We start from the raw sequence: 22,098 nt of genomic DNA, 5'->3' as shown, positions 1-22,098 counted from the left end.
TTATAGTGGAGGTGAGAATATGACATAAATATTGCAACAGGAGGCCTGAAATATTTCAAGGACCCATTACTGTATCATGTATACCAAGTTGCTTCCTCCCTATGTTATTTCCAGAAAGCTACGTCCAATCCCAATTCCCTGGATGTATACATCTGTATTATTTGCACAGATGTGTTTGGAATAAAAAAAGTAAATCTTAAAACAAAATCCAGAAAAGAAGGCTAAGAATCTTTGAAACATGGTAGACCCAGAAGCAGAAGGCTATATGGCTATATGTTGTGGAAATAATGATTTTCCATAGCTTCCTACCATTCTACTATGTACTTTCTTTTCAAACACTTGATAAAATGTGCAAAAATAGAAATAATTACATTTAATTATATTTATTTCAATTTTCCAGTGCCTTTTCTTTTAATGAGAAACCTTTATTTTTAAAATAACCCTCACCCTTCCTAACTTTCTTTGTCTTAGTCACCTGCAGTTAATTACTATATATTTGGTTATTATTCTTGATAATAAATCCTTCTACTTTCTATTAGAGAAAGTCTAATTCTATGTCATTATTTTACACTTTGTTTACTTCCATTATTTCACACTAGCTGGCTTGCTTCCTGACTTCCTTGATCAGTAGTCAATATTCATTCATTTCCAACATGAATTTTATTTGCAGTCCTGACCACCTAGAAAAGGAAACTTTCCCCCCAGCTGTCTAGTTTCTTATATATTATCTTAGTGGGTATTGCCATTAATTCTTCTGGTTCTCTTAAATCATAGGATTGAAAACTCTAGACATACAAAATACACTGTTGGCAGATTAAGAGTAAGAACCTTCTACACTACTAATGGCTACTCCATTACTTTTCCTTCTCTCATCTGACAACATACATAGATCTTATCAACTCTGCACCACTACATTTTTAATAGTCACAAATACAAAATATTATTTTTATTTCTATCCAGGTAGTGTCAGGACTTCTTAAATTTTATAATTAGTTTATATTTTAACTCTGATCAAATAGATTGACTTTTTATCCCTTTCTTTGGCCTTTAATCTTTAATTCATCAAATTGCTACCATAGGATGAAATCTCAATTCAAACTTACTTTCTTCCATCTCAAAGATTTATTCAAGTCTGTAGAAACTCTTGTGAATCCAATAATAAATCTTTGTCCAGATAATTTTTCTCTGACTCTCTGTAGAACCTAACTTGGATTTAAAGGCTAGACAATAGGCTGTCTTCTACTGGCAGTCAAGTGAACAGCTAGTCCTTCGTTCCCCTTATTTCCTTGCTTTCTTGGTTCTTCTATTCTTCAGTCTGAAGCCAAGTTACTTTTTAAAAGAGATGGAGATTGGAAAGGAGAGGGACATCTTAAATGTAGTACCTAACTGGGACAGGGGAGAGGGATCAACAATATGTCTCTTCCACCTTTTTGTTTATCTGTTTGTCATCTGCATCTCTATAACTGTCTGGTTCAGTTCTGCAACAAGACAGACATAGACTTCAGAGGATAATCAGACCTGCAGAAAAAACAATTGCTGCCAACTACTGATGGGCGAACCCAACGGTGTTCAGGTTCGGCAAGTTCAGACGAACTTTACGCAAAATTCGGCCAAACCGGAACCGAACCTGAACCCGAACCCGAATGGGGAATCCCACCCAGAGATTCCGGGGGTGGAGCTTTGACGTCATGTATACCAGCAGGTTGCTAAGGTCGCCAAAGTGATGAAAGGATTGCGCATGTGCCGAATTGGTTTCTAGGCATTTCACCTCTGGCTCCGAATTAATATATAATGTAAAGGGTTTTCTCTCCCTTAAAAATACTATAAATCCTTCTTAGGAAAAAAATACAGGAGGTACAGGAGTCTACAGGCATCAAAGAGAATTTGAAGATTTACGATTTCAAGCAAAGATGGAAGTGCTTTCGCTGTAACAAGGAAGTGATAAGTGAGTACAATAAATCTTAAAATGGCAGAGGGAGGGAAAAAAGAAGACGCTTCCAGCTTAGCGAACATTGAAAAAAAACTGGATAAATTGCTGGACATTTGCTCTGGATTTGAGCAGAGATTTATTAAAGTAGAAAGTACAATGGATGAGTTGGCTTCAGAAATAAAACAAATTAAAAAGGAGGAGGAATCCTCTGCTGGAAAGATACAGAAAGTTGAAAAACAAGTGACGGATTACGATGGAAAAATAAAACAAATGAATGATAGAATTGCTAATTTGCAGGACCGACAGAGAAGAAGGAATTTGCGTTTACGTGGGTTCAGAATGGATTCTGCCTCTGATTCAAAGTTAACAGAAGCTGTCTGTGCTTGGTTAAATAAACAGACAGGCGTACATGTCAGCTTGGAAGATTTATTGCGAGTTCACTGGGCGGCCCCGAGAAGAGACGGGAGGCAGAGAGACATAATTGTCGCTTTCCTCAGTGAAAAAAAAGCAGAGATGATTTATAAATCTTTGAAGACTTCTACGAGCCTTAAACAAGATGGAAATGAGATAAGGGTTCTGAGGGATCTTTCCTGGGAAACTCTGAGAGCGAGAGCTGTTTTGAAACCAATTGCAAGCCGGTTATATCAAAGTGGAACCAGATTTAGCTGGGGCTACCCAGTGGCCACCTTGGTGTTCCAGGAAAATAAAATGTACAGAGCACGTTCATTGGAGGAGGGAAAGGCTTTATTGGATCAACTGGGGATTAAGTTTGATGAAACTGGAGCACTAGCATATGAAGGAGAAGAGGCTTTTGACGGTCGGAGTGCCCCAGACGAGGAGGAAAGATGAAGGGAAGAGCAGCTGAAGGAGTTAAGTGGGCAGGTGGAGGCCATCAGAAAGGAGCAGAGAAAAACACAGGCTCTGCGTGAGAAGAGAGCCAGAAAGTGATGGTGTTTGGTCCCTTGTCTTGTTGTGAAAAAAAAAAGAAAGAAAGGAAAAGAATTATTACTATTACTATTATTGTTATTATTATTATTATTATTATTATTTTTCTTGGAGATGCCTTGGGATTCCTGTATATCTATCATTCAGTGGGGGAAGTCTAAGGGGGAGAAAAAGGTGGTTTAAGAATTTAAAATTAAAGAAGGAATTATTTAAAGGAGAAAGGAGGGGGGGAGAAGTTTTCTCTTTATTATAATTAAAAAGGGTTGAAAGAGGAGCTAGTGAAATGGGAACGCAATCCAGATAATGTGCCTCATGTATGGGCAAGGTTTTTTCTTGTCTTCTCCCCACTTAGTGGGGGGAGCACAGGGGGAGGCACGTTGGGGGGGGTAATAGGGGTAAAGAAAGGGGCAAAAATAAACCAAGGGCAAAACAAGAGGGGAAAAGGGTGATTTTGGTATATTATGATGGAGTGTAAGATAATGGTTTTAAATGTGAATGGTTTGGGATCGGATTTGAAACGTTTTAGGATATTAAGGATGGCTAAGCAATATAAGGTGGATATTATGATTTTGACAGAAACACATAAAAGAACGGGAGGAAGGGATAAATTGATTAATGATAGAAATTGGAAATGGGTGTTTGAATCTAGAGGAACACAAAATAGCCGAGGCACAGCGATTCTGATTCATCAGAGGATTAATTTTGAAGAGGTGGGAATTCAGAAAGACAGAGAAGGAAGGTGGATATTTGTTAAAGGGAAAATAAATCAAAAGAAGCTGACATTAGCAGCAATTTATGCCCCAAATGTGAAAACAAAACAATTTATAATAAATACTAAGAGGAAGTTAGACAACTTTATGGAGGGCTCAACTTTTTTGGCAGGAGATTTTAATATGCAATTAACAAATGGGACTGCAAATAGCAGGATGTTACATTTAAACAGACTTAATATGGTGGATCTACATGCAGATATTTTAAACAGAGCTACATATTATTCAGCAAGATATCATACATTTAGCTGCATAGACTACATATTAATGAATAGGGGAGGCAATATACAAGTTAAAAAAGTAGACATTAAAAGTATATGGATATCAGATCATGCCCCACTATTGGCAGAATTGGAAATAGTTTAGGAACGTAATCAAAGAATTTGGAGATATAATGCAGTTGTAACTGCTAGGGAACGAGATAAAGAGAAATTGCAAACAGAGTTATCAGAATATTTTAGAATTAATGATGTGGGTGGTATTAAACAATCAATTGTATGGGATGCATGTAAGGCCTTCATGAGGGGACAATGTATATGTATGGAAGCGGATATTAGGAAGAGGTGGGGTAGAGAGAGGGAAAGGAAGATAAGGGAAATAGATTTGATACAAGAGCAGTTAAGATTAACGAAAAGTAGAGATTGGAATAGTTTATTGAAATTGAAAAAGAAACAATTGATGGTGTATGATGAGATTAAATGGAACAAAATGAGAATGACGATGCGACAAAAAATACAGAGCTGGGGGACAAGATCAATGCAGCAAATGGCGAGATATCTGAAGAAGAGGAAAGAAAAATCATGTATTTTAGCATTGAGGGACACTAGTGGAGTGGTTAGATATGGTAATGACCAGTTAGAGGAGATAATGAGAAAATATTATGAAGATTTGTATAAAGAGGAGCAAGTGAAGATAGGAGTCCTCAAGGTTGGGAAAATAGTAAGTGAAGAAGATAAACAAATTTTGAATGCAGAAATTACACAAGATGAAATTGCTAGAGTAATTAAAGGGTTAAAACAAGCCAAAGCACCGGGCCCAGATGGGTTTACAGGGGAATTCTATAAAACTTATGTGAATGTGTTGTTGCCGCATTTGGGGAAATTGTTTAATAATATATTGTTAAATCGTGATATCCCGCAGACCTGGAAGCTTTCAGAAATTGTTACCATTCCGAAGATGGGTCGAGATTTAAGAGAGCCTGGGTCTTACCGTACGATCAGTTTGGCAAATCAGGATTATAAAATATTTATGAAAATACTGGCAAATAGATTAGAAAATATTTTACCAAAAATAATTGAAGAGGATCAATATGGATTCGTGAAGGGAAGGAAAATAAGTGAACCAATTAGAAATGTAATGAATGTGATGCACCATGCTACCGCTACTAAAAGGAAATTGGGAATTTTGAAATTAGATGTTTATAAAGCGTTTGATAAAGTTAACCATAGCTATTTATATAAATTATGTAATGAACTAAATATGGGGGGGAAATTTTGTGAAACTATAAAAGAGATTTATAAAGGAAATGAAGCGTATATAAGAGTGAATGGACAAAGAACGCAGAGTATTAAAATATTAAACGGCACCAAGCAGGGATGCCCTTTATCTCCAAAATTATTTGTAATAGCAATAGAGATCTTAGCTAATAAGATAAGACAAGATAACACTTAGGCAGGATATAGAATAGGGGAATTAGAAATGAAAATAAATTTATTTGCAGATGATGCAATTATATTGACCCAGACCCCGATGGAGATGATTAAAGGTATAATAAATATTTTACAAGAGTTTAAGCAGGAATCGGGACTGTCGGTTAATATGGAAAAATCAGAGATTATGTGTTTAAATATAGATCCGAGAGAACAGATAGAAATTAGGAAAGAATCAGGGTTGAAATTAGGACTTAAAAAAATAAAATATTTGGGAATTTGGTTATTGAAAAACCCAGTGAAAATTGAAGAGATTAATTATAGATTAATATGGAGGAAAATGTTGAAACAGATGAGGAGCTGGAAAGATAAAAAGCTAAGGAGACTCTCTAAAATAAGAGCTTTAAAAATGATGATAGCTCCCAAGATGATGTACCTATTTCAGGTGCTGTCGGGGGGGGGGGGGGGGGGCTATCGGTATGTAAGGTTAAAGAGTGGGACAAAAAACTAAATTATTGGATTGAAGAAGACAAGAGACCAAGAATAAGAAAAAAGTGGTTAATTGCAAATGAAAAAGAGGGGGGATGGGGAGTTCCATGTTTGGAGCTGTATAGGGAAGCTTTTCAAATGGAAAGGTTAATGGAGTTGCAATTAGGTGAAAATAAATGGGTGAAATTGGAAAAACAGATAAACGGGATGAACAATAGAGAATTAATTTTTAGAAAGTGGAATAGAAGTGACATAGGTAAATTAATAGGCCCAATGAAAGGGACTATGGAAATTTGGAAAAAATGGCAGGGGAAAATAGGATTATATAAATCTAAACTGTCATCACTTTATGTAATAAATAGAGAAAATGAAACTAACTTAAATAGGGTTATAGGAGAGTTGAAGGGAAGAGGGATAACTAAGATAGAACAGTTATACGAGAAGGATGGCAGGCCAAGTAGAAATCGTATAGAATGGTGGTTAGGTAAGGGAAGGTGGCTACAAATAAATGCAATATGTAAATATCTAAATGAAAGGGAGAATAAAGAAGTATTATGGAGGGAGGAGACAGGGTTAGAGAAAATAATAAGAGAAAAAAGTGAGGGGATAAAGGCGCAAGCAACTAATATATACAAATTGCTAGTGCAGTCAGAAGGGGATACGATCGATGGATTGACTAAATGGTGGCAAAATGAGATATTAGTAGAGGTACAAGAAATGGAAAATATAGTAGAAGATATAAGGAAAATTAAAAATACAAGAATCAGGGAAATGAGAAGGAAAATATTACATAAGTGGTATTTCACTCCCGTTCAATCCGCACATTTTCAGCAGAATGTCAGGGGGAATTGTTGGCATGGTTGTCAAGACAAAGGAGTGTTTATGCATATGTTTTGGGAATTTCCGATAGTGCAGGAATTTTGGCAAAAAGTGAAAGAGGATATCAATAGAATGTTAAATATACAATGGACAATCACTAAGGAAATGGCAGTACTAGTAAAAAGTAATGCGATGGGAGAATTTAGAGAAATAAAAAAAGCAGCAATAAAAAGCGCTCAGGCAATAATAGTTCTGGGTTGGAAGGATGCGACAAAATGGACAATGCAAAATTGGTATAGGTACATGGTGGACCATATTCAATTTGAAATTATGGAAAAAAGGATAAATTTGGATAATGAAACTGAGTTGGGACAGCTGATGGGACGGTGGGACAAGGTAAGACGATATACGACGAGCAGAATCCGAGACCAAGCTACAAGAAATAAATTGGAATCACTCTATAATATGTAAACAGATATATTGCTCTTGGGTTAAGTGGACTATACAAGAAATACCCCCAATTTGGTGGTGGGGAATGTGTGTATGCCGGGGTGGTGGGCACAATTCACTATGCACTGTTTTATGTTGTGTGATGTTAAATTGTTAAAAATCAATAAAAAATATTTTTTAAAAAAGAAGAAAAGGTCGCCAAAGTGATCACTTCCTGGATTCCATGGAATCCAGGAAGTGATCACCTTGGCGTCCTTAGCAACCTGCCGGTGATGTCAAGGCTCCGCCCCTGGAATCTCTTCATGGGAGGGATTCCCCAGCTCTTTCAAAGGGAGGTCTTCACGTAAAAATAAACATTGTTATTTTTACGAAAAAGGACGCCACAGCAGCGCTGCAAGCAAAGGGCGGTCCTTTCACATAAAAATAAACATGTTTATTTTTATGTGAAAGGACCGCCCTTTGCTTGCAGCACCGTTGCAGTGTCCTTTCATGTAAAAATAACAATGTTTATTTTTACGTGAAGACCTCCCTTTGAAGGAGCTGGGGAATCCCTCCCAGGAAGAGATTCTGGGGGTGGAGCCTTGACATCACCGGCAGGTTGCTAAGGATGCCAAGGTGATCACTTCCTGGATTCCATGGAATCCAGGAAGTGATCACCTTGACATCCTTAGCAACCTGCTGGTGACATCAAAGCTCTGAACGCCGAACATGACCCCGAACTTTGCCGAAGTTCCAAAAAATTTCGGGTTCGTGTTCGGCATACCGAACACTGCAAAATTCGGTATGGACCCGAATTGTGCAGGTTCGGTTCACCCATCACTACTGCCAACCTGTCAACCTGCCTACCATTCAGGACCAGTATACTGCACAAGTAAAAAAGTGAAAATATTTATTGACCCCTTGTATCCTGGACGTAAAATGTTTCAATTCCTACCCTCAAAACGATGCCATAGGGCTCTGCACACCAGAACAGCTAGACACAAGAACAATTTTTCTCTGAATGCCATCACTCTGCTAAACAAATTATTTCCTCACCACTGTCAAACTATTCACTAAGGCTGCATTACTATTATTATTAGTCTTCTCATTGTTCCTAACACCCATCTACTCCCACTTATGACTGTATATCTGTAATATGTTGCTTGTATCCTTAAGATTTATATTAACATTGACTGTTTCCTGACTGCTTATTTGTACCCTGTGACAATCATTAAGTGTTGTACCTCATGATTCTTGATAAATGTATCTTTTCTTTTATGTACACTGAGAACATATGCATCAAAGACAAATTAGCTTCCCCAAGTCTCCAGAGAGGGGCGGCATACAAATCCAATAGATAGATAGATAGATAGATAGATAGATAGATAGATAGATAGATAGATAGATAGATAGATAGATAGATAGATAGACAGACAGACAGATAAATTCCTTGTGTGTACAATCACACTTATAGAATAGAATAAAGAATTCTATTCTATTCTATTCTGTTCTATTCTACTCTACTCTATTCTTATTGAAGAAATGTGACTTTCTGTGCAAAGGAGGAATGATGTTAACAAAGAAAAAGGTTTGGGGAAGCTCATCCTGCAGTTGCCTTTTATGCAAAGATGTACTTCTCAATGCCATGAAAAAGAGAGAAGATCCTTACAATCTTCCCATGGCTAACTGGTGGGGTGGGCAGCTGATCAGCACAGAAAGTTCTGAAAGACTAGGGAACTTGTATTTCTTGGCCCCAGTAAGGCAAGGAAGAAGGGGCAGAATTAGGAAAGACCAGTGTGGCCTACTTTGTGTCTCCTTGGCCAAACAGCTGTGCGGTGGGCCTGTATGCAGGATGGAGAGGCCTTGGGAGGTCTGAAGCAGGTGAGCTTGTGCCTGTATAAGGCTTCACACAATACTTCTCTCCCTCCCCCCAGCCTGAACTCCACTTAACAACCCATGAATTCATTTAATGAACACACTGGAAGAGCAGGGATGACTGGTAGTTACTTGAGACAATTCATTTAACTTTGTTCCAATTTTTGACTCTAATTGGCAGGCTCCACTAAGATCACAATCTAAAGACTACCTGTACTGTTTTTTCACCAAACGTGGTGAAAACTTGCCAAACGTGTATAGTAAAAATATCCTATTACTCCAACTCTAGCTATTTCTGATGCCTCCTATCTAATTATAAGGCTAGTTTTACCTTACTATCCCTAGATGAGCCCCTTTTTAAAAGCAAAGTAATTTATATTGGGTTTGTATTCAAAAAAATGCTGGCATGATTTCTTCTGGGAAAAAAAAAAGAATATTACCTCCATATAAAATTATAGAAGATTTTGATAGGTCCTGAGTTTCCAATATTAATTGAATCCTATCTTACAAAGTTCTCTCTGAACTGAAACTTACTTCTTGTAGTGAAAAAGTAGGGTATAAACAGCACACACAAGCTTTTAGTATGTCTGTTTTCATTTATAGACACGTGAAATGTTCTTTTTCAAAATTCTCTAAGATCTGATGCTTTGGCATTTTACATCATGGTGTTGTCACATCACTTTTAAATCATGCCTTAAAATAAAGGACATTTCCCAGCCCCGTGGCCTTCCACGAGATTAACAAGGACACAGAGATACAAAGAATAGAACTAGTGTGGACTAAAGAAAGTATAAGCAGACAATGTTTGACAGTTGACAAAGGAAAGAATGCTTTGGAGGCAGAATCAAATGGTTGTTTCTTAAAGCTTTATATAAAATTTGAATACAAATAATAAAAACAAACATAAATCACAATTTTAATGTAAAAATTATACATGGGGATGTTCAATGCTTGTCTTTGTTTAACTGAAAATGGTATCATGAAAAAATATGGCTTAATCAATTTCATGAAAATGTTCAGTAATAACAAAACAGTCTAAGACTTGGTATAGCACCCGTCATAAAGTTCTTGGAAAATGATATTCAGATGTTGTGATGTGTTTAGGCCTATAATATAAGATTATAGCAAGCCATCGTGTTACTCTATGGAAATGAAAGTTGGACACTGAAACAGTAGGAGAGAAGGAATATTGATGCTTTTGAATTTGGGTGTTGGAGATTCTCCTGAGAAATATTATGTACAGCAAAGAAACAAACAAATAGTTCATTGAAAAAAACAACTCAGAATTTTCATTTGAGGCACAAATGACCAGGATCAAATTATCCTATTTTGGTCACTTTATGCAAAGACTTAACTCTATAGATGAGGCTCTAATGGTGGGAAAGAAAAGAGAAGAGGACAACCAACAGTAAGGTGGTTAGACTCATTTACAGTGGCGATAGGTGCAACATTGGAAGATCTGAACTGGGTTAAGGTCAAACTGTCATACAGAGAATCTATATGGTCATTAAAAGTTGATACTAACTTGATGATACAAAAGAAATCAATGAATTAATAATTGCAATTCCTCTATTGTCCACACAAACCTAGATTTCACATATCCATGCACATTGTTATATATAGAATAGTCTGCAAAAGTTACAATGATCACTTCTCAAAAAAGAAATTGAATACAGTGATACCTTGTCTTACAAACTTAATTGGTTCCGGGACAAGGTTCTTAAGGTGAAAAGTTTGTAAGACGAAACAATGTTTCCCATAGGAATCAATGGAAAAGTGATTAATGCGTGCAAGCCCAAAACTCACGGACTTCCGTGATTTTTCGATGTTGCTTGGGAATCCCAGCATCGCAAAAACGGGTGCTTCGCTGGCAACGGAAGTCTGGAGGAGGGGTTTCCCAGCGAAGGGAGCATCAGTGAAATCGCAGCATCGCAAAAACACCGAAGTCCTCGAAACCCCACCTCCGGACCTCTGTGTTTTTGCAATGCTGCGATTTCACTGAGGCGCCCCTCGCTGGGAAACCCCACCTCCGGACTTGCGTTGCCAGCGAAGCGCCCGTTTTTGCGTTACTGGAATTCCCCTGCTGGGATTCCCCTGCAGTATCACAAAAACACGGAAGTCCGGAGTTGGGGTTTCCCATGGAGGGAAGCCTCAGGGGAATCCCAGCAGCGCAAAAACGGGTGCTTTGCTGAAAATAGTTTGTAAGAAGAGGCAAAAAAAGTCTTAAACCCCGGGTTTGTATCTCGAAAAGTTTGTATGACGAGGCGTTTGTAAGATGAGGTATCACTGTACCTTGAAAATATACTAAAAGCAACCTTAATGAAAGACTGTTAGCTCAATCATTATTGCTAAGAAGATGGCAGATGGGTTATGGGAAAAAGAGACATTTGCTTATAATTTTGTACAGGGAAAGAGTTATCAAATATGTTTTTACTTGTGATGAAGATGGGAAATAACTTCTTTATATATTTTCTTTTTTTCTTTTTCTTAGTTTTTTCTTTTTCTCTCTTTGCATTTTTTAATTTTTCATTCCTATTTCTCCTTTCTCAGATTGTATTTAATTGTATTTGTTTCTACTATTGCAATTAAAATCTTCAGTTAAAAACTGTATAAAAATGCAAAATGCTTTTCATATTTGTATGCAAAAACAGCACAAGCTTTAGCTTTATAGGCTTTACTTCCCATCACATTTTAATGAGGGAAAATGAATATCTAATAATATAAGCAAATGGCCAGCCAATGCATTATAAACAATTTATAGAAAATAAAGTATGCGGTCAGTTCTGATGAAGAATTATGAACTAAGAGATCATTCAAGATAAAACTGAATATCATGCATGTTTGACTCAAGTTGCAATGCTGTGGAAGATTAGTATACAAGTATTATTCTTTTCACCATCTGCAGTTATACATCTACGGAGAGTCTACGGAGAGGGGCGGCATACAAATCTAATAAATAAATAAATAAATAAATAAATAAATAAATAAATAAATAAATAAATAAATAAATAAATAAATAAATAAATAAATAAATAAATAAATAAATAAATAAATAAATAAATAAATAAATAAATAAATAAATAAATAAATAAATAAACAAATAAATATTTACATTACTTTTGTGGTATTATTTACACAATTTCTTTCAATTACACATTGCTCTGAATTTGTATATAAATTGAAGGTAAAGTGCTCATGATAAATAAAGCTATGCATTTAGCAATTTCTCTAAACTGGAGGAAGGGAGGGAAAGCAAGAAAGACAAATAATCAATTCAGGTTTTGGACTGGACAGATAATAGATGGCTAGATCAGGACTGAAACTTCTAAAATCTATTTTGTCCATTTAAAATGACTTGCCAGCATGAGAAGAACTTCCGTCTGAGGCAGACAAGTGAAGACAATCTCAACCATGATCTGTATGTCCTATTTTTGACAGGTGATATCCTGACATAGATCTCACAGCAGATAAATAAAACTTTTCACTTGATAAAAAATGGAATGTTTTGTCATCTTATGCTCCATTTCTGTGAATAAAATTGCCATTGCACAGATGCTGCAGCAATGATTCTATAGGTATAGCAATATGCTCATCTGCATGCCAAATTTGGATGATTAAAGAGAAGAAATATTTTTAGAGACCTCTCTAAGCCTCAGAATTATTTGTTTGTTTGTTTGTCAACAAGTGCAAGTAAACAGAACACATGAAAAATGGCACAAATAAATGGATATAAAGAAGCAAAACATAGTCATAAATACATATCTACGAGACCGCCTTTTGCTGCACGAATCCCAGCAACCGGTTAGGTCCCACAGAGTTGGTCTCCTCCGGGTCCCGTCAACTAAACAATGTCGTTTGGTGGGACCCAGGGGAAGAGCATTCTCTGTGGCGGCTCCGACCCTCTGGAATCAGCTCCCTCCAGAGATTAGAACTGCCCCCACCCTCCTTGCCTTTCGTAAACTCCTTAAAACCCACCTGTGCCGTCAAGCATGGGGGAACTGAAACATCTCCTCCTGCCTATGTAGTTTTTTGTGTATGATGACTGTATGTTTGTTTTTATATATTGGGGTTTCTTGTTTTTTACACTTTTTAAAATATATTATTGTTATTTTAGATTCCAACTATTAGATTTGTTATTATATATTGTTTTTATCATTGCTGTAAGCTGCCCCGAGTCTACAGAGAGAGGCGGCATACAAATCTAATAAATAATAATAATAATAATAATAATAATAATAATAATAATAATAATAATAATAATAATATGAGTACATAGAAATGGGTACAATAGGACAGGGACAGTAGGCATGTTGGTGCACCTATACACGCTTTCGCCCCCAGGGACCTCTTAAGGAACATGTAAGGTCCATGGGAGTTTAATGTATGAGGGTTAGAGGATCAGGTAAAGTGGTTAAAGTAAAATAAAGTTCCAGGTATTTACTACTCTATTGCAGAAGTTGTATTTTCTACAATCAAGATTAGAGCACATTACATTTATTAATAGCCTTGGGGTTATTGTGGTTGAAATTAAAGTAGTCATTAACAGGTAGGACATTAAGGTAGATGCTCTTGTGTACTAAGCTTAGATCAGAATGTACATGACGTAGTTCAAGGTTATCCAGGGCTAAAATTTCAAGTCTACTGGAATAAGGAATTTAATTGTGATCGGAGGAGTTGAATACTCTTCTTTAAAATACATCTAGACCCTCTTTAATGTATTAATGTCCAAAATAGACTGTGGGTTCCAGGCAAGTGATCCACATTCAAGGATAGCTCTGGCAAAAGCCCTAGTTAGAAGTATAACATTACCAGAGAGAAACTTCATAAAATAAGGTGTTGATTGTTTTGACTCTTGACACTTTTGATTTTGATAGGCTTTAAGTATGACCTCTTTTAAGCTGGTGTCAAAAGATTAGCTGACCACTCGCTGTTTCATACATGGGCTTAAGCTGAAGATTTAAAAATAAAAGTTGAACGATTATGGCAGTGGAGTTCTCAACAGTTATCAACAAACTGAACACCATACCAAAAAGCCTTGGGTGACACTTAAATCATGCATTGACAACATTTCAATCTTGAAATGAGCAACCAGGGCCAGCACTGCAGGACTATGGAAAAAAGTTGTTTACCTATCACAAACTATATATAAATTGAAAAAAGAAAGAATGATCTGCTATTACAAATCAACTCCAACAATAAAAGCATAGCTGAAAAAAAATGGACAGAACGTTTAACATAAGAAATAACAGAACAGAGGTTAGCAGATCAATGTTGATTTATAATATGAAATAAATTATTCATAGAAGCAGAATAGGGAGAATTGCAAAGATCTACTCAGGACAAAGACATCAAACCTTTACCAGAAGAAACTCAGACTGAAGCTGCAAGTCAGAGAAAGTCAGCATTAGAGGAGCCCAGCATTGAATATCTTTCATTTCCAAACCAGACATCCTTCTCCTTTGTCTTATCCTCAAAAAGAACAAAGCTGTATAATTAAAAAAGGAGAGAAACTGAAAAAATAATTTCTGAGCATCTAGAACAGCACAAAAATAACACAATAAGGTTGCTTATAATTCAAAGAAACAACTAGCACAAATATTAAAAGGTGCCAATACTGTAATATCAAATATAAGGGCCAGCTCACTACAAAAAACAAACCAAGTAACATACAGCATAGATGAAGTTATAACTGAATATTTTGAATGCAAAAATAAAGAAAAACCAAACAATGCACCACAAAAATGGAAGATAACGATGGAAATTAAGATCTGCATGCTAAGATCAGATGCAAGGAAGTTGAAACAGATGAAAGAAAAGTTGAAGAATAAAAAGACCAAAGCTAAATATTACCTAGAAACAAAAACAATCAAGGAAGTACTGGAAACAATAAAACAACAATGGACATAACAACAAATGTATAGACCAGGGACGCCAAACTGACAGTCCATGGGCCAGATGCGGCATGCATAGATTACACCCATCCCAGTTGTGTGAAAAAAAATATCATGAAATGTCAGATGAACAGCAATGTGATGCCATGAGTTTGACACCTGTGGTGTATAGGAAGGTGATCACTATAAATACCTGGACATTCTTAAGTTGACATCATCAAGCACACTGTCAAGAAGGTTAGAAATGAATATATTATGAGGCTGAAAAAGATCTCAAAATTGAAACTTAATCGAGGAAATATTATGAAGATAGTTAACATATGAGCAATTTCAGTCAATAGAAAAACAGGTGGAATAGTAATAGTCTCAAGCAGAACTAAAAGCCTTGGCTAGAAATCCCACAAAAATAAGAACAATAAATTACACCCTTCATTTATGCAAAAATGTTGATAGACTTTACTTACCATGTACAGTACAGTTGTCTGAAGAAAGAAAGGGGACACTGGAGGAAGGGCAGTGAAGGTGATGTCCTCAAGCTAGTATACCATGTCCTGGATATTGGAGAACCCAAATTGGCCTACAAGAAAGACAAAATAAAGAATAGAAAAGTGATATGTAACATGGCCAATACATGAAAAAAGTAGCAAGCAAAGCAGATAACAATATCAATGGCTAACAGCAGAAAAAATTGAAGAAAGAGAAAGGGGGGTAATTTTTGCCTGTACAAAACTAAGCCTTAAGAACAAATGCATACAAAACCAGAATTGAGAAGACAACCACAGATGGAAATTGCCATCCCTGCAAAGAAGCTAAAGACACAATGGATCATCCAATTAGCTAATGCAAGAAATTTGAATAGATTGCAGTCAATAGTATGATAAAGTAGCAACAAAGGTCCATTGCAATATTCAGAAATATTGTCTAATATGATTGCTCAGTAAATATTTCTCCAATTTCATGTGCTTGAGAATTTAAGGATTTTTAATATTTTATTTCTTTAATGGTAAAAATGAAAAAAAAAACCATAACTGAAACTAATCTTTCTACTGTTATTATGCACATTGTGTAATATAGTTTCAGTTCACTGTAGATGATATGAGGCCTGGCACTGACTCACATACACTCACCCCCTATAGGTAGAAAATGCTTTAAAAACTCCAGGTTTTGTTCACAAAAGCTTAGCACAATTATATCTTCCCAATGTGAATATTTTGCACAAAGATATTAGAATTGCACATCAAATACAGCAAAACAACACTAGCTAGTTATCAGTGTATCCATATGTAAGTCACATATCAAGTGAGCTCAAGTGCACAATATTCAAAAAGAGATTAATGGACCATCTGGGCATCTGGAGACTATGTAATATCAACATTCAAAACAAAGGCTTTGTGCATACATTTCTTTGGGATCAAATCCTCAGAAGCCCTTCCAAATGTTCCAGGCATTCTGAGATACAAAGAGAATTTTAGAATTTCATCTTGAAATAGCTAAATGAACCAACTGTAATTTGTTTGCTTTTTTCTCTTCTCAGATTTTCTGAGTATCCTAACCCGATTCTGTCATTCTTGCCTACACCCTTGTGAAATACAATTCAGGACAGCAGACAGCTAGTACCATTGTTCTGGCTTCCCTAAAATGGGGACATAAATTTGTGAACAATTGTCAGGTAGAGTTCAGAAAAATTATCCATGAGCAAATAATACTTCTCTGTTATTTTCCCCCCTACTATATTAGACCTTTTCTGTCAGCCTTGAATTAGAATAGATAATTTGGCATGAGCCAATATATTTTTACAAGTCAGCCAAAGCTTCCATTGTATTACCCATTTTCTTTGCCAAATGTATTTTTTAAAAATTCAACAGTGACGTATTTGGGAAAAGAAGCAGAAAGGACAAATTGACCAAAGCTGTTTTCTGAAACTGAATGATTGTACATCCAGGATTAAAGAGTGCATTCAGTTTTTGCTCCAAATGAGAACTGGACATATATGGAAATTCTGCCCCAAGAAAAACTAACTTGGCTGCATTGAAGGACATTGGATACCCAAGGCAAGGTACATAACTGTAGAGTTATTCACATCAGGGCACAAAGGCTACATACTGTACACCCAATGCCTTTGTTAAAAATAAGAGACCACTGTAGAAAAGGTCAGTGCTCCCTGCCTCAGGGCATTTACACTACAAATGTGCTAATGTAGGATGTAACCAATGTACTGTTGTGTTACAGCAACAAGGATCAATGAGACAAAACAACAATTTCAATTAATCTGTACTGTGTAGTTGGGTGTTTAACAATTTAATTATGTGTAATTGGCTGAGGGAGAATTCCAATCCTGTAAATGTTGCTATTAATTATTAAGTATTGGCTTTTATCCATGAAAGGCTGTTACACATCAACCACTATAGACTTCATCTTACTTAATATCAGATTTTTTTTGGTGGTGTAGTGGTTAAGGCATTTGTCTGGTCCCACTTTTGGCATAAAGCCAGAGGCCAATCACCTTCTTCACCCCAAAGAAGGAGAGGTAAAGAGAAAAGATGTTAGTCAAGGATTTAGAGATAAAATACAGATTTGTTGATAACTTTTTTTAAAAAGGGGGAAAGGGGGGAGGATAAAACTATTGCTAGAGAAGATTGTCTACTCCAGCATGTGACATTTTGCCTTTCAGAATTTTTAATTAAAAGAATGTTAGCTAGAACTTCTGGGAATTGTAGTTCTACTGTATTTAGCTGTAGTCTATTTAACTTGACAAGGCTGGAAGAAAGTAAACAAAAATAAATAAATGGCTTAATAGCTTGGTTCAAAGTATATTTTATGCATATGTAATTAAACAATGCTAGAATTTTGCCACCTAAATAAATTGCATTCTGCTAATTGTGATAATTTAGCCTATGAACCTCAGTAGAGGTTCATAGTCACATGAGATGTCTAAGCAAGAAAGAAAAAGCCAAACCTTTTGCCATTATAATTGTAGCTTCCTCTTTCTCGGAGCTGTCAAACTCGCGGCATCATGGTGGCATCATGTGAGGTATCCAGACTTTCCCCCTTCACTAAACTGGGTAGAGGTACAATCAGAAGTATGTGACAAATCCATGAGTTTGAAACCCCTGGTCTATCTAGAATAATCAGCATTTCACAGAAAATCAGAAGAACAGAATCAAGGGTTCACAAAAAAAGAAAAAGTTCAAAAGAGTTACAGAATTATTGTAGATACTGTGGCTTGCATATATCTATGGGACAAGCATTCCCATAGCTCAAATATGATCGGAGAAAAGGAGGCACTGCCTATTGCTCTCCTATATCTCCTATACCTTTCTTCTATTCCTATATCTCTTCTATTCTTTCATTGATATACCTTATTTTCTATTCTTTCTTAGATATATTTTACTATGAGCATCTCCTCTATAACCTTCTTCATGTATTTTACTATGTATATCAGTTACCAGCTTCTTCTCTACTGCCCTTCTTGTGGAGAATGGCCAGTGTTGTGCCTGTTCACAAGAAGGGCAGTAGAGAAGAAGCTGGTAACTACAGGCCAGTTAGCTTGACATCAGTTGTAGTTAAAATGATGGAGACTCTACTCAAAAAGAGGATAAATCAGCACCTAAAAAACAATAACTTATTGGACCCAAATCAGCATGGCTTTACTGAAGGCAAATCATGTCAGACTAATCTCATTGATTTCTTTGACTATGTCACAAAGGTGTTGGATGAAGGTGGTGCCGTGGATATTGCCTACCTGGACTTCAGCAAAGCCTTTGATACGGTTCCACATAAAAAGCTGATAGATAGATTAGTGAAGATTGGACTTAATCCCTGGATAGTTCAATGGATTTGCAGCTGGCTGAAGCGTAGACATCACAGAGTTATTGTTAATGGCGAGTATTCTGAGCAGAGTCAGGTTACAAGCGGTGTGCCACAAGGGTCTGTTCTGGGTCCTATTCTTCTTAATATATTTGTGAGTGACATAGGGGAAGGTTTGGTAGGGAAGGTTTGCCTTTTTGCCGATGACTCTAAAGTGTGCAATAGGGTTGATATTCCTGGAGGCGTCTGTAATATGGTAAATGATTTAGCTTTACTAGATAAATGGTCTAAGCAATGGAAACTGCAGTTTAATGTTTCCAAATGTAAAATAATGCACTTGGGGAAAAGGAATCCTCAATCTGAGTATTGTATTGGCAGTTCTGTGTTGGCAAATACTTCAAAAGAAAAGGATTTAGGGGTAGTGATTTCTGACAGTCTCAAAATGGGTGAACAGTGCAGTCAGGCGGTAGGGAAAGCAAGTAGGATGCTTGGCTGCATAGCTAGAGGTATAACAAGCAGGAAGAGGGAGATTATGATCCCACTATATAGAATGCTGGTGAGACCACATTTGGAATACTGTGTTCAGTTCTGGAGACCTCACCTACAAAAAGATATTGACAAAATTGAACGGGTCCAAAGACGGGCTACAAGAATGGTGGAAGGTCTTAAGCATAAAACGTATCAGGAAAGACTTAATGAACTCAATCTGTATAGTCTGGAGGACAGAAGGAAAAGGGGGGACATGATCGAAACATTTAAATATATTAAAGGGTTAAATAAGGTCCAGGAGGGAAGTGTTTTTAATAGGAAAGTGAACACAAGAACAAGGGGACACAATCTGAAGTTAGTTGGGGGAAAGATCAAAAGCAACATGAGAAAATATTATTTTACTGAAAGAGTAGTAGATCCTTGGAACAAACTTCCAGCAGACGTGGTAGATAAATCCACAGTAACTGAATTTAAACATGCCTGGGATAAACATATATCCATCCTAAGATAAAATACAGAAAATAGTATAAGGGCAGACTAGATGGACCATGAGGTCTTTTTCTGCCGTCAGACTTCTATGTTTCTATGTTTCTATATAGATATATACCCACTAAAACCCTCATTGTGTATTGGAAAAAATAAATAAATAAAATAAAATAAATAGATAAAATGAGGCATTGCCATAGATCAAAGCAGAGTTAGGGGAAGTTCACATGTTTAATTACAGCAGTTTTCTCAGTGCCACAAGATTTATAATTTTGTTTGGACTGGGTCAGTGTTGGTTAGGAAGGCATGGTGTCATTTCTTATTTATATTTTTTCCGCTATTCTAGTCCAGCTGCTAAATTAACATTATTCTGTGCAAAATGACCAATTTACATCTATTAAAAGTTGTCTATTGAAATCCAAGCATCTCTTATAAGATGTTATAAGGCAGTCAAGTCCTTTTTAGAAAAGGCTGTTTCAGCAGAGATGAGCCATTCATTCCCCTCTGAATAGCCATCCCTGGCGGCTGACACCTACTTTAAAATGCATTACATTCTCTAATTCATTATTTAAGGCTAAAGATGACTCGCTGGACAGCAGTGTAACCAAAAAAATCGAAAGAAGGGGCACAAACTTCTCTCAGTGCATACTAATATTGTAGTAAGTAACTATGCTGCAACAAAATCTTCAGAAGAAGAGGGCCAAGCTTACCAATAGGTGGTCAACATGAAGGTGGCTGGTAGTAATGCCTTCTTATCTGTCTTTCTGGAATCATAACAAACATTCTTTTTTCAGCAAGAAAAAGAAGACAGTTTGCACCAGAATTAAAAACTACTACTTAGCATTTTCCCAATTTGCAATGATAGTATTATTGGATAATGTAGAATGTTGATGCTGCTGCATAAGCAATTGTTCTACTATAACATGGAAACCACATGTTTCAGAGTCCTTTCAAAATTGGTGTTCAAAGATATCTCCTGCCATCCTTGGCATCATGTTTGGAAATATTTGGGAGACTATTTTATGGCTTTTTGTGAATTATGTATGCATATTTGTAATGACTTTAAAAAATTGCAATTCACAAGGCTTTTCCTTCTTGTCCCCTCTTCTTTTAAAAAAAATTAGGTAGACATAGGATACTTCCACATGACACAATTTTCACCCTCCAGCTCCCTCTAAAGTTGACTTGCTGTGAGTTTCAAAGCTGGAAAAAGCACCACTATAGCCTAAATCTAAATGTAGAGAGTCCCATAGACTTCTCGCAATTTCTGATAATATAAATCGCAGCATAATGTAGCAGAGGAGTATAGATATGGTGCTGATGAGAAAAACTATTTTGTAAATAAAACCAACTAAGGGGGGGCGTACATAAGTGCACTGGTGTGCCTTTTGTCCCCTGTCCAATTGTCTTTTCTTTCTCTCACTTATCATATATATTTTATTTCTTTCATATATCGTCTCCTCTAAGTTCACTTTACCTTATATATATTACTGCATGTCTATTTTTCTTCCTATGTATTTATGTATTGGACAAATGAATAAATAAAATAAATAAAATAAAATAAATAAACTCAGTCATGAGAAAGAAAAAAAATATGATGAAGAAACTCCAAAGTAAGCTTGCTTAGTTTGCTTAGTAAAAGACAAAGTAGAGGGATATTTAGGCAGGCTTTCAAATTCTGTATAATTAATGTACCACTCCAATAACCCTTTAATGTTTGTTTCTTGAGTAGGCCTAGATTGTAGGGCTATCAAAATCTTTGTTTTTTGTAAAAGATGGTAAGTGCAATGACCTATCTATTGGCTAAGTAGTCAAAGATGGCAGCTTAAAGTTGAATCTTTAAACTAATATCTATTTTCCAGCTGTAGTAAACAACTGACTCAACTGACCTTTTACTGATAGGGGGAGCAGGGATGAGAATGTAGAGTAAAAACAAAATAATGGAAACAAAATAGTGGCAGCAACAGCAAAAACATATGAGAGGGTGAGATAAGTAGCAATTGTGAAGGGAAAGAAGAGCAGGTATTGAAAGAGGAGGTAGAAGCAGTAATGGTAGTAACTAGATTAAAGTAAAGAAATGACAAAGAGGTGGAAATAAACACTGCCTTGCTAATGCTGCCCATTTCAAATCAGGTGGTTCTCCAGTTGTAAGTACTTTTTGCTTTGTGTTTACATAAGTTATACTGAAATATATGAGATGCTGTCTTTTTAGAATCAAAAATTATATGTGTGTATATCTGCATGATTTTATTTTCAGACACTTTTCTTAATAAATAAGCATTACGTTTAAAACAAATGTTTGAGACAGGAAGAGACCAACATGTTTTGAACTGCCCTATTTGTATTGCAGATCATGTTTTGCTTGTTTCACTTCACTCTTTCTATGGTCTCCTGTAAAGTTTTTAAAAACCCTTTTCCTCTGGGAAAGAGATTTGGAAAAAAGATGATGGATATCAGCGAGTACTTGGTGAGAACCCAAAGTTTATTTAAAAAGCTTCCTCACAATAATAACCTGTGGC

The 22,098-nt window shown here is 36.2% G+C and overlaps 1 long non-coding RNA gene across 1 annotated transcript in view; it reads left to right on the top strand.

The window, feature by feature from the left end:
- The window catches only part of LOC139158524 (uncharacterized), a 38,180-nt gene extending 21,280 nt beyond the window's left edge, over positions 1 to 16,900 (top strand). The window contains exon 4 of the long non-coding RNA XR_011557706.1: positions 16,663 to 16,900. This is a non-coding gene — a long non-coding RNA (uncharacterized lncRNA). The remainder of the gene's footprint in view (positions 1 to 16,662) is intronic.
- Positions 16,901 to 22,098: the final 5,198 nt, after the last annotated feature.

This window comes from Erythrolamprus reginae, chromosome 2, assembly GCF_031021105.1.
Source record: "Erythrolamprus reginae isolate rEryReg1 chromosome 2, rEryReg1.hap1, whole genome shotgun sequence".
NCBI classification, from domain to species: domain Eukaryota; kingdom Metazoa; phylum Chordata; class Lepidosauria; order Squamata; family Dipsadidae; genus Erythrolamprus; species Erythrolamprus reginae.
The sequence above is the reverse complement of the archived record's forward strand: the minus strand, read 5'-3'. Positions and strand labels throughout refer to the sequence as shown.